At 49.7% G+C, this 10634-nt stretch overlaps 1 pseudogene; it reads right to left on the bottom strand.

Annotated features, from left to right (window-relative positions):
• Positions 1-4324: 4324 nt before the first annotated feature.
• On the bottom strand, positions 4325-4501 carry LOC126541054 (U2 spliceosomal RNA; annotated as a pseudogene).
• Between the last annotated feature and the right edge of the window lie 6133 nt (positions 4502-10634).

Genomic DNA, 10634 nt, shown 5'->3' with positions numbered 1-10634 from the left:
AACAAATCAACAAACACGTCAGAGGTAACCCTCATGTGTGTATCTTATTAGTAGTTGTACCACCCGTGTGCTGCCAAGCACGACTTCGCGCGATAGAACTGCCGGCTGGGGAGGCCGCATTTCGATACAGGCGAAATGCAAAAACACCGTTTCCGGTGCACTGGGGGCACAAAGATACCCAGGGGGTCGAAATTTCCAGAGCCCCTTCTACTTCGTACCTCATAATTATATAGTGGTTTTGGCATGTAAAACCCAAGGATATATACTTTTTTTAGTTGCATTGCTTCTGGCATATTCTGATACGTAAGAAATGCTAGAGTACGAGTAGAAGCTCTTGGTGCAGCGATGCGGTGACGTTGCCAAGGAAAAGACACCTTCAATTGTTACTCTCATTTTGGTTTAGGTGACGTGTAGGACTATGAACGTTCATGCTTGAATATGCAGCCACGCACTTTGTACCCTGTACTAACCTTGAAGTGATGGATGTAGATTGTATATAACACCATGCTCATCATATGTGTTCCAGTGCTGCTCAGTCTCACATCGGAGTTAAAGAAAAGCATGTGTTGTTTTAATTCGTGGAGCAAATGAAGTAGCGAGAAAATTTGTGTGCGTTAAAGACTGTAGCATTGCTAAGAGCTGCGACATGCAAATAGCAGTGATAAGGTTTGTGTGGCTCACGTCCTGGTCGCTCTACCTTAGCAAGTATCCAACCGCAACTGTGATGGCTAGCATTATGCCGAAATGGCGCTCGTGCAACTACTAAATGCAGAAGAGTACGCTTTTGGGCTGGTTGGTTCATTATTACCAGCAGGAAACAGCGCTAAACAACAGGACAAAGAGAGGGACGTAGACAACAGCGCTGTTGTCGGTGTCCCTCTCTTTGTCCTGTTGTTGAGCGCTGTTTTCTGCTTGTAATCACAAATGCATATAAACCAAGTACTATCTTGATCTTTGTGAGCGTGAACACCCGAGCGCGTTTTCGCCAAACGATGCCGAATGCACTTATAAGAGCGCTTCACCAAATGCATATGATGTGACACAGTAGGTCAGAAGCACATCACGAATTCTGTACTTCGAACAAGCTGCTCTGAGAATGTTTCCAGAAGTCAAGCGTCACAAGTTTCCAGACACCGTATCGCAAATGACGGACCCTAAAGAAAGCGGGTGATAAATAACCAAGGCATACAGAACACGCGCCGGTGTCTATGATATGCTACACGTGCACAAAACGCTCCCTCAGTTTCACAGACGGTACGCTGCGCATTTTCTCTCCTAATAGAGCGTGGTACATTATGAAGGATTTAAAGGCACGCAATACCAAAATTATTTTTCCAGAGTAGCAAGCAATATAGCCTGCCGTAAAAACCAGAAGTCTAATTTCAAAGGACGTTGGCAACAACGGTGGAACACGAGCGGCTCGTCGACTGAAGCCAGCGGCTAAAACGGATGTGATTTTTTTCCGGAAGAGAACTAGAATAAAGAATTAATGAATGAATGCGAAGACGACCGCCCTTGAAGTGAAGTGGCATTATTCCGCCAACACCCTGTTGTTCAGACCTCTACTAGCTAGGTTGTTAAGCGGCACGAGTGGTCGCTCTTTCCCAAGTAGATTCTTTATACTGGTATCTCTTGCAGCCTCACCTATGCTATGACGAAAACACCCTCTGCCGGCAAAGTTACTGAATCAGCGGAAGGCCGAGTTTCATCCTTCGCATCGCAAGCATTCCCACTTCTGCGCACTGCAACGCCTTCTCATTGCACATGATGACGTGCTGTTACAGTAGTTGGAAGATATTTCCTTTCAGTATCTATCGCTCTTCACGTGTCTATATATAAGTTAAACTGGGTTGAACACACGCTATTTTTCAGTGACTGGCGGTGTGGGAACATTGGTGCTTTGCAAATTGCTACGACGGCAATAAGGAGGGGATCGCTGCGAGTGAAAAAAACGAGTAGAAATCGATGGAGCAGTCGACGGCGCCTACGAAACATGAGACTAGTGATGATGCCTCAGCGTCCTTGCCTTCGCAAAGCGCCGATTCACGGAGTAGGACGCCGAGCACAGATGGACAGAAGTTGCCTTCAGTGTCCTCAGCCACTGACCTACCACCAGCTACCTCGCAGACACAACCGGCCCCACAGGGACAGTCGTCGTCCTTGGTACCACAGTCGCCAATTTTATCACCTGGTACTATCGTCCAACTACCAGCACAAACACCGCGTTTGGCGTTTGAAGACATCCATGGACAGTGCTCTAGCTACCAGAACCTGAGCCTGCCTTCGCTGACAGGCGCGGCAGCAACTGCACGTGAAGGCCCTGCACCGCCTCAGCATCAGCGACCGCTTATTCCACCGCAGGCGTTTCCACCGGAACTTACCACCGTGGCAGCGTCGTTGGCACAGCCACTTCCTCCGGCAATGATCCCCTTTACTGCGGCACCTACTCTCACCAGCGCGCCAGGGCTGCAGCTGGAGCCTGGGATGTTAATATTCCCACTCGGACACCCGGGCAGTGTTGTAGGCAGTGGGCTCGGCGACTTCTTCACATCCCCGGCTCCAATCATTCTTGGCCCACAAGGGCCGTTCGTAGCACCAATGCCCACACCTATGGACCTTTTGCCATTCATGCCACTGACAGATCACATGGTGCAGCCGCCCCTACCTGTAATAATTGCCTCGTCTACTGCTCCTGGTCCCATGATGCTCGCCCAACCACCCATAACGCTAGAACAGGTGGAAGAGCAAACGGGCGTCATGGACATGGACATTTCTACCACGCCACTTGATACGCCAAAGGACGCTCCGAGCACACCACAGCACACACCGGTCCACGATTCGACCGCGTCGCAGCGCCCTCCTAAGGACGATTTGGTTACGTCGCCTCGCGCTCAGAAGCAAGACTCCAGCGTTCTGCAGCCTGAACACGTCGAACAGATGGAAGGGCAAACCGGTATCATGGACATGGACATTTCAACCACACCACTCGATACGCCGACGCATAAGCCGAGCGCACCACAGCATGCACCGAAAGACGATTCCGCCACGCCACAGCACCCGCGACAGGACGATTTGACTACGTCGCCGAAGCAAGATCCAAGCGCCTTGCCATACTCGCCCACGGATGAGCCTACCACGTCGCCGTACTCGCCGACGAAAGAACCGATAAAGTCGCCGCTGTACTCTCCAACATACGATCCGCTGTCGCCTTCCTCGGTGGACTTTTCCTACTCGCCCCCATCCTCACCACCAGACATTGCGGCTCTGGAGGCTTCTGAAATGTCACTGCAGCAAACATCCACGGTTCAAGGGGAGCTACCGACATGCGGCTCCCTTGTACCCTCACCCGGTAAGGGTGCTACTAGCAAGAGTCTTTCTGCATCCCAAGTTGTTGAAGCCAGTGCTAGCGGTGCTTCTGCATCCGGAGACAAGTCTACCCGCCACAGCATGGACGAAAAGCAACAACACCCCGTCGCTGAGCCGGCAGTTGCTTCGCATAACATACAGAAGAGAGCGCTCATACTTCGGGCAGAGCAGGAAGTGAAGTTCGCGATCAGGAAGTACGTCTCGTCTCGGGAAATAAGCACAGAGGAGTACAAGTACATTTTGAAGCATGCAATCAAGAAAATCTGCAGCAGTACGAGGACAGGAATCAACCCAAGAGTAATTGAGCAGTTTATCGAAAGATACGTCGAGAGCGTGAAGCGCAGGCGTGGGCAGTCTAGCACAAAGCATCAGGATTGAACATTTTGAGGCTGAAAAGACAGTGGCTACGCGAGCCGGCGCCATTGTTACCGCGTAAGTGGACATTGTAGACTGAACAAGCAGCCCGTGTCGAAAAGCACTCATATGATGTATGTCAGCGTGTATGCATGAATTACGACACTTCCAACATTTGCCGAAATCAATAAAGCACTTTTAGTAATGCGTTGTATGTGCTCAGAATGCAATGAAAACGTTCGGGCGCAACAGCCCGTTCTCAACTTAAATTACAGATTTGACTTCCACCGCTGGTTTGATCTTTAAACGATATCAGTTGCAATACTCAAGCTGATTACAAACATCCTCCCGCTTTTCTGCTACAATCACGCGAGCGTCAGCCGGAGTACCGACCAGTGCCTGATGACTTACTACATCAGGGAATTGGCCAAGAGTACGCGCGAAGCACCGCCCAGTGGAAGTGTCCTCGTTCAGGTCGTTTCACTAGAGGGAATCGCCGCCTGCGCTTTTCGTTGCTTTATCCTTATGGTTGAGCTGCGTATAGCTAGGTTCTGGAAAAAAATTGCGTACTTCTATGGAGCCGTGTAGATGGAAAATTTCTACACAGATGCGGGTAGATCCCGAAGGTATTGCAATACCGGGACGACCTGGGGCGGAGGTGAAGCAGGCTTTAAGCACTCCGCCGTCTTTCAAAAGTAAGTTTAATATCTTAGGTTTAAATACAGCCAGTATCAGATATTAAGCTGATCAGAACAGACACTACACGTCTCCCGTCGGCCATGTTTACGCTCGCACCGCACCTTCTTTGTCGGAGTTCCACCCGTCTTGCTTCCCTGCTTTCCTTCCACTCTCCCGTGGTGGCCGTCCCGTAAGCGTGGCGGCGCCTGTACCACGGGATGGAAACAAATACGAACCGTCCATGTGGCCCCAGCCCACGAACTTTGAACGTTTTATCGGAGCAAGGCCAGGTTTCAGAGGGAGCTTGTGGGGAATGAATTTTGTGTGCCCTGTGTTGCATGTGACCGCTTGCAGCTTTCGAGTGACCTCACAACCATTACTGCACTGCGGGATGTACTGCACTGTAGCCAATGCACGATGGCCTTAGCTAGAGTGAAGCAGTGCGTACACTCGGAGGTGCAGTGAGTTGCGTGTCTGTTTTTCGTGCCACGATTTGTTAGTAAAAGGTGTCGTGCCGCGTTTTGCCACAATACAAGGATATGCATTATACGCAGTGGCTTACCTATAGGTCGTCTGGCACCTGGGGCCCATAGGACTTCTGTCATCCCCCGTCCCCGGTAGTAGTAGTAGTCAGGAGGGTGAGGATATCGCAAATTTTCGGAGAGAGGGGCGTGATGGTGAAGCAGCAGCACAGCCGCATTGGATACCGCGCATGCCCCCCCAACCCCCCCCCCCCCAACCTTCATTCGCAGAGAATGCGAATGTAGCAGGTATACATCAAGTTTCAATTTCTACACCCAATTACACAGGGTACTGCACTGATAACTTGTGATAAGAGCATTGTCACATCTGCTGTCAGACTGTAAAGCTTCGCAGCCAAAACAGATGCGGCATCATGGAAAATATGGCTCACAAGTACCAAAATATTTTAATGAAATTTTAATTCGACATATAAGAAGCAATATTCCATTCGCAAAATTGAAGCCCTACAGTCATATGTTGTCTAACAACAACTTCACAGAAATTGTCGTAAATGCTACGGCGTGCAGAATTTGGCTGTGGGCAGCCCTGAACCCACACGAAAACTAAATAGCGTGCCCATGTCGCTGATATCTCCATCCTTTCAGAAAAGGCTACCTGCTTCCCTGCTGTGGGGCAACAATGCTATGACATTACGAGTTCTCTTTATTTTGATGCATGAAGCCTTTCTTTATTTGCTGATATTGGGAAACGTCATTATCTGAACTGCGATACCGCCACAAGATTCAGACCGGAACGTGCTTCGCGTCCATTCTTGGCGTCACTGTGGAAAAAACCAGAAGGCCGCGATGAAGCCCGTGCCAGTGAAAGCTTGCGCTACTGTTGTTTGCACTCGCAATGGCGAGGACAGAAAGACTGACGTCACTGGTCCACTATTTTCTATTTCTTTCAGTACTGCTATACTAGGTCACCAGCAAAGTACGGTAGGCTCTAGCACTCGAGACGATTTGTTCAGAGAATAAATTTTTGCTGAGTTAATAATATGGCATTCGGTCCTCAATTCCCGAATTGCAGTGTTTCCTCTATAATTGCTAATTCAGCTGTTATTTAATATATCCTATTTTGATACAGCGTGGACTGAACCTAAGAAGGACCCAAGAGCCACATGGCTAGACTGTATGTTTAGTTAGCGACGCCCGCTCCGAGCATGAGAGCACCGCACGAGCCCACCGCACATAATACGTTCCGCTCAGACGAGTAGTTCAGCGACCACTTGGCGAATTAGCCGGCACGTTTGTGCAATTATTTCGTAAGTTGTTGATAAAGCTGCCGCTGACAATTCTGCGGCACTACACATCTCGTATATTGTTTACGTGAACATGGGCTGCTGTGGAGCATTCTTTACCTTAACGCCCTGTGGAAAGCCGGCGGAAAGAGGGGGTTTCAGAAATATATGACACCTGCCCCCCCCCCCCCCCCCCCCCACTGGCACCTGGCACCCTTAAACAACGGCACCCTGACCCCCCCCACTCCCCCCCCCCCCCCGTTACTACGCCACTGTGTATACCCTCGTTCGTGGGTCATCATTGTCCGAGGCTCAACATCGTGGAGGAGCCTTCCATTCGTGGGCATACGGCGTTTGACGCACGGCAAGGGACAGTTGGCCATCAAAACGACCGCATACACAGCTTTGCTGGTCACCCGCCTTCACAGAGTGGAATGGCACGGATTTTTTTTTGTTTTTATAAAACAAATACATTATACGGTTTCACGTGCCAAAACCACGATCTGATTATGATCCACGCCATAGTGCAGACCGGAAATTTTGACCACCTCGGTTCTATAGCGTGCACCTAAATCTAAGTATACGGGTGTTTTGGCATTTCGCCCCCATCTGAAATGCGGCCGCCGTGGCCGGGATTCGATCCCGCGACGTCGTGTTTAAGAGCCCAACACCATAGCCATTGTTTTCATTTGCTTAGAGATGCCCTACTCAAGCGGTCACTTAAAGTCACTTCCCGTACTTGAGCACCGGTGAAGTCCAGACACTCTAACAAGACTTCTACCCAGTTATTAAGTGCCGGGAATAGAGCTACACCACGCAATTTGTGACAAACAGTGGGCTAAAATAAAGAACAATGAGATCCTGTTCAAATGGACCCCTACCTCGTTTCAGCAGTCTGCGGCTGGCTGAGGTCCTCCAAGTTCCCAGAGGGATCTCGTCTTATTGTAGAGTCGTACAAACAAACAATAGGAATCACTGCCTCTTATCCACTGTGGTTGCTTAAGGGCCGGCGTTTCCTTGCTAAGCACGAGCTCGCGGGATGAAATCCTGACTGCGGAGGCTTTATTTCGATGCAGACGAAGTGAAAAAGCGCCGGTGTACACTGCATTAAGTGCACGGGAAAGAAGCCCAGGCGGTCAAAATTATTCCGGAGTGTCTCATTACAGCGTGCCTCGTATTCAGATGGTTGCTTTGTAACGTAAAAGACTAGAATTGTTTTTTGAACTTTTTGAGCAGAATAAGGTCGCATTTTTGACAATGAGAATGGGGCGTCCATCCGTATACAAATTTGCTCTTGCAGACTCCGAGGAGAAGTTTAAATAATCGAAATGTTCAATATCTTAAGCTCCTGAGATAAAATTCGATGCCTCTGGTACTTCCATACTTTCATTGCCTGCGAATATTAAACACATTGGTGGCGGATCTATTAATTAGAAATAATTGCTGACTTTACTGCTATTGAAAATCAATCTTATGGTTTTTTGGGTAATTCCTGATTATATGCTTTATATAATAAGTACCATGAAAGACTGTAAATACCCAGTAACACATGCCCAGTGCCCCAAGTTTTCGTGAAAGAGGGTCATTCAAGAGCAACACATACCAAGTGGAACATACCCAGTGATTAGAGGTGGCGTCAAAGGGGTTCACTGCTGAAGGTCACCACATACACAGAGTTACAAACCTAGATCCTCAATCTGGCGTAAAAGAGGTTCATTGCACAGCGGCTCGTAGCCAGTGGCCCAAGGTAACGGGAGAGCGTTTTGCTGAACTGCACCACAAACCCATAGTTACGCACCCAGTGATCCAATAACGTCCGACTCATCATCATCATTTATTATTCGCTTAAGGGCCATACGAGGGGTATTACATAAGGGGGAAGGGGGGTCAAAACAATAATACAAACATCGAAGCAATGGTCATGTACATAGCAACAAAAAGCAACTAAAACGACACTAAAGATATATGTTTTGCAAAATGCAAAACACAGGTTTTTGCATGATATATATATATATCATCATCAGCCTGGTTAATCCCACTGCAGGGCAAAGGCCTCTCCCATACTTCTCCAACTACCCCGGTCATGTAATAGTTGTGGCCATGTTGCCTCTGCAAACTTCTTAATCTCATCCGCCCACCTAACTTTCTGCCGCCTCCTGCCACGCTTCCCTTCCCTTGGAATCCAGTCCGTAACCCTTAATGACCATCGGTTACCTTCGCTCCTCATTACATGTCCTGCCCATGCCCATTTCGTTTTCTTGATTTCAACTAAGATGTCATTAACTCGAGCTGGTTCCCTCACCCAATCTGCTCTTTTCTTATCCCTTAACGTTAGACGTATCATTCTTCTTTCAATAGCTCGTTGCGTCGTCCTCAATTTAAGTAGAACCCTTTTCGTAAGCCTCCAGGTTTCTGCCCCGTACTGCCCCGTACGTGAGTACTATATATATATATATATATATATATATATATATATATATATATATATATATATGTATATATATATACAACGGTGAACATCAAACACAAGATTAGAGGCAAGTAGAGATTGGTTTCGAAAACGAAGCCTAAATCAGCGTTGTTCAACTGAGGCGCATTCAATATTCTACATATGTAGTTCCCGAAAGTTGGGCCCACTATATAGCGAGGTACAAAAAACAAACAAGAAAGAGTTATGTAGAAGGCAGTGATATTGACACGTGTACTTATATTTAACGGGTGACCACATTCGCCGGCTAACAAATGTTATCGCAGAGCGCTGGACGCGTCTGCATGTATCCGAAGTTTCTGGAAAGTTATCGATGCTTCTATCCGCTGTTTGTTGTCGCCGAACCTTGTGTTATCTGATTTGGTCGCGTGACTCGAATGTTGTAGAACTTTGTGGAAGGCATGCGGGTCCCAGCGATTAGTCTGGAACATTCGATGGCTGCTGTATAAAAACCGACGCACTTGACCCGCTGGGCAGATTTTCGACGATCGCCGACTGTGTTCGCCGCTATCGTTGTGCTTTAAGTGTAGCCTGTTTTGTGGGCACAGGTTCGCCCAATAAAAGCTAGTTTTGTCTTTCACAGTATTGCTACTGTGTTCTTTGCCGTCACGACCACGTGACATCTGGTGGAGGTGCTTTTTGTCCATGTACCGGACGCCCCCGACAAGCCGTGATCCAAGCCCGGACTGCAAAAAGGACACCAACGTAGTCCCGGACCATCGAGCAAGCCGCCGTCTTCAACAGCTACCCCCGGAGCACGGACTTCTACTTGAGAAGACCAAGAAGATTGTGGCCAAAGCAACCCCAATGGCAGCCCCAGCGTCCCCCATCGTTCTGCAGCAGCCCAGGGAACCACCGACGTTCCGCGGTTCCACATTTGAGGACCCGGAAAGCTGGCTGGAAACATATGAGAGGGTCGCTACGTTTAATAGCTGGAACAATGACGACAAACTGCGATATGTCTTCTTCGCATTGGAAGACGCTGCCAGGACGTGGTTCGAGAACCGCGAAGCCACCTTGACGACCTGGGACCTGTTCCGAAGCGGCTTCCTGCAGACATTCGCAAACGTCGTACGCCGAGAACGAGCCCAAGCGCTATTAGAATCCCGGGTGCAGCTACCTAATGAGACAACCGCGATCTTCACGGAGGAAATGAGCCGTCTTTTCCGTCACGCTGACCCCGAAATGCCCGAAGAGAAGAAAGTCCGCCTACTCATGCGTGGTGTGAAAGAGGAACTTTTTGCCGGAATGGTACGAAGCCCACCGAAGACCGTCGACGAGTTTCTTCGCGAGGCCACCAGCATCGAGAAGACACTCGAGATGCGAAACCGGCAATTCGATCGCCGCACGAACTCTACAACCTACGCCGGGGTTCAATCACTGGCTACCGACGATCTACGAGAGACTATCAGAGCGGTCGTACGGGAGGAGCTGCAGAAGTTGAAGACACTCGAGATGCGAAACCGGCAATTCGATCGCCGCACGAACTCTACAACCTACGCCGGGGTTCAATCACTGGCTACCGACGATCTACGAGAGACTATCAGAGCGGTCGTACGGGAGGAGCTGCAGAAGTTCTACCCAAGGTCGCAGTCCCAAGTGGATCCAATCACTGAAATCGTCAAAGAAGAGGTTCAGCGATCGCTTGGAGTGCCTGAGGTGCAACCACGATCACCGCAACGTCAGCCAGAAGCAATGACCTACGCCGCCGTCGCCCGCCGTCAAGGTCCCCCTCCACGACCGCGCCAGGGCCCTGTAACGCCGCAGTTCCGTCGACCACCGCCGCCGCCGCCAGCACGCCCACCCGTCGCGCAGCGCAGCTACCCGAGGAAGACCGACGTTTGGCGCGCTCCTGACCACCGCCCGCTCTGCTACCACTGCGGGGAAGCGGGTCACGTCTACCGACGATGTCCGTACCGGGAAATGGGACTGCGAGGTTTCGCCGTGAACGCTCCACGCCCGCAGCAAGGTGAACGCCCTCGC

This window comes from Dermacentor andersoni, chromosome 2 (assembly GCF_023375885.2).
Source record: "Dermacentor andersoni chromosome 2, qqDerAnde1_hic_scaffold, whole genome shotgun sequence".
In the NCBI taxonomy this organism is placed as follows: Eukaryota; Metazoa; Arthropoda; class Arachnida; order Ixodida; family Ixodidae; genus Dermacentor; species Dermacentor andersoni.
This window is presented reverse-complemented; position numbering and strand designations above follow the sequence as displayed.